We start from the raw sequence: 5,306 nt of genomic DNA on the forward strand, positions 1-5,306 counted from the left end.
CTGAAATACATACTTCTTAGCTTCTATAACATCAGCTTTTCATTTATACACACTTAGCTTTCCCTTCAGTCTTTGCTAACAACGCTAGCATTCTCCTGTACTTCTCTATAAAGCTTTCTCCAACATCTAACATGTCTTGTATTTGCCCATCCTTCCTTCAGTTTACATTTCTTACCAAAGCTCAAATGTCTGATGTGGGTCTGACTTGCAGTAATTGGAGTGATGGGCACAATTATACCTTTTCAAAGATGGCCAATTACTTATTGAATTTCCTGTCTTAAAATGAATGTTTGGCTTTATAGATGAGATCTTAAGCGTCTCTTTAAATTAGTCTTTTGGACCAGTTGATTTTAGTTGGTTGACTTATAATGCATGTTTTAAAGTTTCTAGTATTAATGTGCTGCTGTCATGAACATTTTGAAACTTTTTAAATCCTGTACGCTACTTTGGCAAACTTGATTTTAAAAAATGACATTTAAATAATATTTAACTTTCCTCAGTCTAGAACTACTGCTCTCCTGTGGTTGTAACTCTGTACTTTGACATGAGTATTGGCAATGATATTGGTATTTTAAACTGGATGTTTTCTTCATTGAAGCTTCCATTGATTCTGTTTTCTGTAACTGTTTCCTGTCAGCAGTTGAAATATCACTATAACTACAAAATGAATGATCAAGATGAAAACAGCAGGTCCCATTTTTTTTGTGGAAATTTTGATTAAAAAAATCTAAGTCTAAGAGATCTGTAATCTGAGTCAAGGGGTCTTACACTTACACCTAACCATAGCACCAACATGGACCTGCAACCGCTTATATAGTTTTTTGCTATGTTGTCATAACTTCAATTTTTACCTGAGATAGCTTAAAATTTCCATAACTGTTTCAGGTTTATAATCCAGTTTGTATCCTTAACTCTGGGATGGGCACACCATTCCCACCTAGTTCTTGTGAAATTTTCTCAGAATTATTTATCTCCGAGCTGGTGGAGAATTCAATTTTTAAAACTGGAATTGCCTCAGTATTTGCCAGATTACCAAGTTGATCTATAACCCAGAAATCTAGATCAGTTCAAATAATAGCTGATTAAGTGATGGACATAAAACTGTGAGATGAAGCAAAAGAGAGACAGCTATCCCTCTAATGCTTCATGGTGCAATCACTCCACCCTATCTCTCGGTGCTGGGCTGTTGTGGAATTTGGGTTTATTGCCTTTTCAAAATGATACTAAATCTGTTAAAAAAAGCTTAACTTGTGAGCTGATGGAAACACAGCGGCAGTTGCACTGATAGTAGCTAGTGGACAAAGCAGTTTAGAGAGATAGAAGGAGGAAGAGAAGTTGGGCCCTTTATCCTGCCATCTCTCCTAGTCTCTATACAGTGAGTTGCTAGGAGTTTGTGCAAAGCCTGGAATAACATTTGAAGGTGGCTAAACCAACTGGGTGAACAATCTATCCAAACTAGGATTGCTTCCCAATCCTGCCCTATGCCAGGTAAGGAGTGATTGCTGTATATTTTTCTGCTGGCAGTGATTTCTAGTGGAGGAAGATAGTGTGTATGTGTGTGTGTGTGGGGGGGAAAGATAGAAGAATCTACCAATTACTTTCCTTAACTTGCCTTGCTCACAGTAAATAAGGACACCACAATTCAGTAGCAGGATACTGATAGGTGAGGCAGGTTGAATGAAATTTTCTGCTCGTATACAGTAATTTTATGCCATTGAACTGGTGAATGGTGCTTTAATGAGCTGTAAGAAGTGCTTAATCCAGGGTAGGTATCCTAAGATGTCTTAAAACATCAGATCTTTAAGCAGTAGCTTGGATGGGTAATTATATTTCAGAGAATTTCTTCTTTGGGATTGGCTTTTAAAATATCAGCTTTAGAGATTTCTAGCTCCAGATTATTACTTTCTATAATTTAAGGATGAATATTTTAAGAATGCAGTCCCTTAGTGCCAGTTAACACTGTACAACTTGGTTCATTTTTTTATTCAGTACAAGGTACCTCTTCCAAATTTGTTCTCCAGTTTTGTGGATGGAAGGAGTGTATCATTTAATTCTTCTCTTTTGCAAACAGACTGTGTACTTTATGAAGGGCAGAAAGAAGATTGTGCTAACGGAGCTGAAGGGAGCTGGTCTTTTTTTCCTTCATCCTTAGCTATAAAATCTGCCTCCACAGTAAGAGTTGTTTTGCAACTGAGCAAATATCTGAAGAATCATCAAGGAGCCCTGCCAAACTTTGGAACTTTGAAAGTGGATTCAGAGAGAAGGGTGTTATCTTTTTGAACCATCAGCACTGACCTATACATTCTACAATTGGTCTTGAAGCCCAAGATGAACTGCAAACGTTGCAGTTGAAGTATTAGTCTTCATTTGGTGATGTCTTGCTTCTTGCTTTTTATAACATCATTTTTATATCACTTTAGCTGGATCTCAGATAGATGCTTATGTCTGCTCATTGGATCTTGCACTTTTTAATGGATCTAACTGGCTTTCTTTTAAAAACAAATCTAAGTTTCATACTACAATCATTTGCTGCTTCTGGACTATGAATGTTTGGTTTCATTATGTTTGATATCTCTGGAAAAAAATTAGATTAAACTTTGCAACATAAAATCGATAGTTGCTACACTTGATGCATTTTTCTATCAGCAAGTAGGGTAAAGTGGGGGTGTTCCCCACAGAAGCAAATCTTGCAGAATGTTTGCAATTTCGTATATATGTCAGGCTGAAAGCAATGCTTGTTTTTCTTCTTAATAAAAAAAATGTTATCGCAAAATGCTGTGAACAGAACAGCAGTACTACATATATATTTTAAAAGGATAATAAAAACCAATGTAAAAATAATCAGCGAGCGCCTTCTACAGTCCCTTTGGGATCTAATCGCATCCCTGCCCCAACTGCGCCCTCTCGCGCTCGCATGCGGAGCCTATTTGCTTTGAGCCGCTGAACTGAGAACTGGAAAAAAAGATAATGGACAATCAACGCTAGGGAGCGCAGTCGAGCTGCGTCGTTGCCATAGAGATAAGAAAAGTGCCTTAGCTGTTCGGTTTAAGGCAGCGCCACTTCTCTTATTTAATAAAATACTCCGCGTGGGACTCGAGGATCATGTTGGAAGTATTGAAATAATCCAAGAGTAGACCGGTAATTTCTGTTAGAGAAGATACCTCCTGATTCTTTTGTATTTAAAATCAAACTGATCTTTTAAAGAGGCAATAAAACATTTTAGGATAATGATAATGTTTCAAGAATATACTGAATCTATTTGTTATTTATATAAAAGCAAAGAAAAGATGCTAACAGGGCCCAGGACATTGTTTCTTGGGACTGGAAATTTGGGAGCTTTATTTGAGGCAAAGCGCGTCTCAGAGATGGGGGACAGAAGGAAAGATGCTTTCTGAATTAAGTTTGGTAACTATGCAAACTCTGTAGGTAGGACTGTTGAAACTCAGGAAATTGCTGATCTAAGCTTTTTGCAGGATAAGAGAAGCCACAAGGAGAGATTGCAGATGGTACTTTTCTAGCAATCTTTCCTCGCTTTGTCTAATTGCAATCAAAACATGTTCCAGCAATCTTCTTTTGTTTTTTCTATGTGACATTGTCTTCATTTAACCCCCAGTCCATGCTTGAAGTACCCTTAAATTGTCTTTACCTGTCCTGGGGTTATAGGAGTGATTTCGCTCTTATTCAAATACTGTTTTTGTTGTAAAGCCAATTTGATCTGCTTCATTAAATGGTATGTTAATGATACAGTCAATGATTTCCATAGAGTGAGATCAACTTATTTGCCACTTTAAGCTGATGCAGGTACAGCAATTTCTGCTTTGGATAATAGAAATGTCTTCTGCCAGGCCTCTGACTGCTTTTAGTTGCATATCATTCATGATCATCAGCTGACCAGCAGAATGCAGGGTCCAGTGGGCATCAGATTACCTAGTGAATTATAAGAAACAAAGCTAACTCTTTCTTTGCAGGATCATGCTCACTATCAATGTTGTCAATCTTTGGATTTCTTTGGGATATGGATTTAAACATTAAATTTGAATCCAAGGGGGTCTATCAATAGATTATGCTGATAGTCGGCCTCTCTTTGATGTGCTTCTGCAAAACACTTGCACATCAACTCATTGGGTTTTAACTGAGATAAATGCAAGGATCTAACCAATTGTCAAAGCTAATCTCCTACCCCAGCTCTGGTCCCCGGCAATATAGTATTAAGGGGAGTGAGCAGAAGATATTTTCCCACTGGTTGATATTTGCTACGAGGGGAGGGAGATAAATCTTATAAATCCATCTATCCCTATTTTTAAAATATCACTTATATTGTAAATAAGGATAGCACCATTTGGCTAGTATCATGATTGTGGCAGGATAGAAATTGGTATTGGAGATAGAAAGTATAGATTGGTATAAGTTTTATGCTGGGGCAAGGTGTGGTAAATAGTGTTTTAAGCTGCAAGGAATCCCAGTAGACATATTCTTGCAGAAACTAGTGTTTTCTCTTTTCAATGGCTAATGCTTTTAACTGTAGCACTGATCATTCTCTCCTAGAAATAGAAGCATTTTTAAATTTTCTCTTCCATAATGAAAACTTTTGCAGAAGTTGAACGTTTATGTCTTCTTTCTTGCGATTATTGTGGATCCTAATACAATAAATGCATTACCTGACTACAGAGCTAGATTTTTTTCCCTGATGAAGCAAAAAAACCCACCACCCTATATGAACTATACTATATATTAAACTAGGGCTGCTACATATGGACTGAATTTTTGTAGAAAGCCCTACATAGACTATTCATGCTGTTATGGATGCAACTGCAATGCAGAAAGCATTCACCAAATTGCAAATCTAGCATAAATTAGTGTCTGTATTACGGCTACTACATTATGGCTGCAGGTGGCTTTTAAAAGCCGTATTTGTTGAGTTTGGCTTGGATTTTGAGTCACAATTTCTTTAATTGAGCCCTCTTTATTTTGCAGTGGTGTTAATCTCAGATATTGTCACTTTTCGAATTGTATATAGATGCGTATTTCAATAAATTTAAAAATTAATACAGGGGTGTCAAACGGCAGGCCGCTTGTATCACACGGAGGCCGCGCACACCCCAGTTCCGGCAATGCAAAAAAAGTCGCGACACGTCACGTGACGCGGCGAGTTTGACATCCGTGCTTAAAATAAGATCGTGACTTAAAAACAGTAACGCCTATCCCCGTAACTATCTTTTCCCTGTTAGGCTTTAATTGTTATGCACTGAAGACTTTACATTTACAACGAAGAAAAGATGGTTTCAAATTAACCCGGACGTTATGCA

Source organism: Crotalus tigris, unplaced genomic scaffold (genome assembly GCF_016545835.1).
Source record: "Crotalus tigris isolate CLP2741 ecotype Arizona unplaced genomic scaffold, ASM1654583v1 scf7180000018548.2558034, whole genome shotgun sequence".
Taxonomy (NCBI): Eukaryota; Metazoa; Chordata; class Lepidosauria; order Squamata; family Viperidae; genus Crotalus; species Crotalus tigris.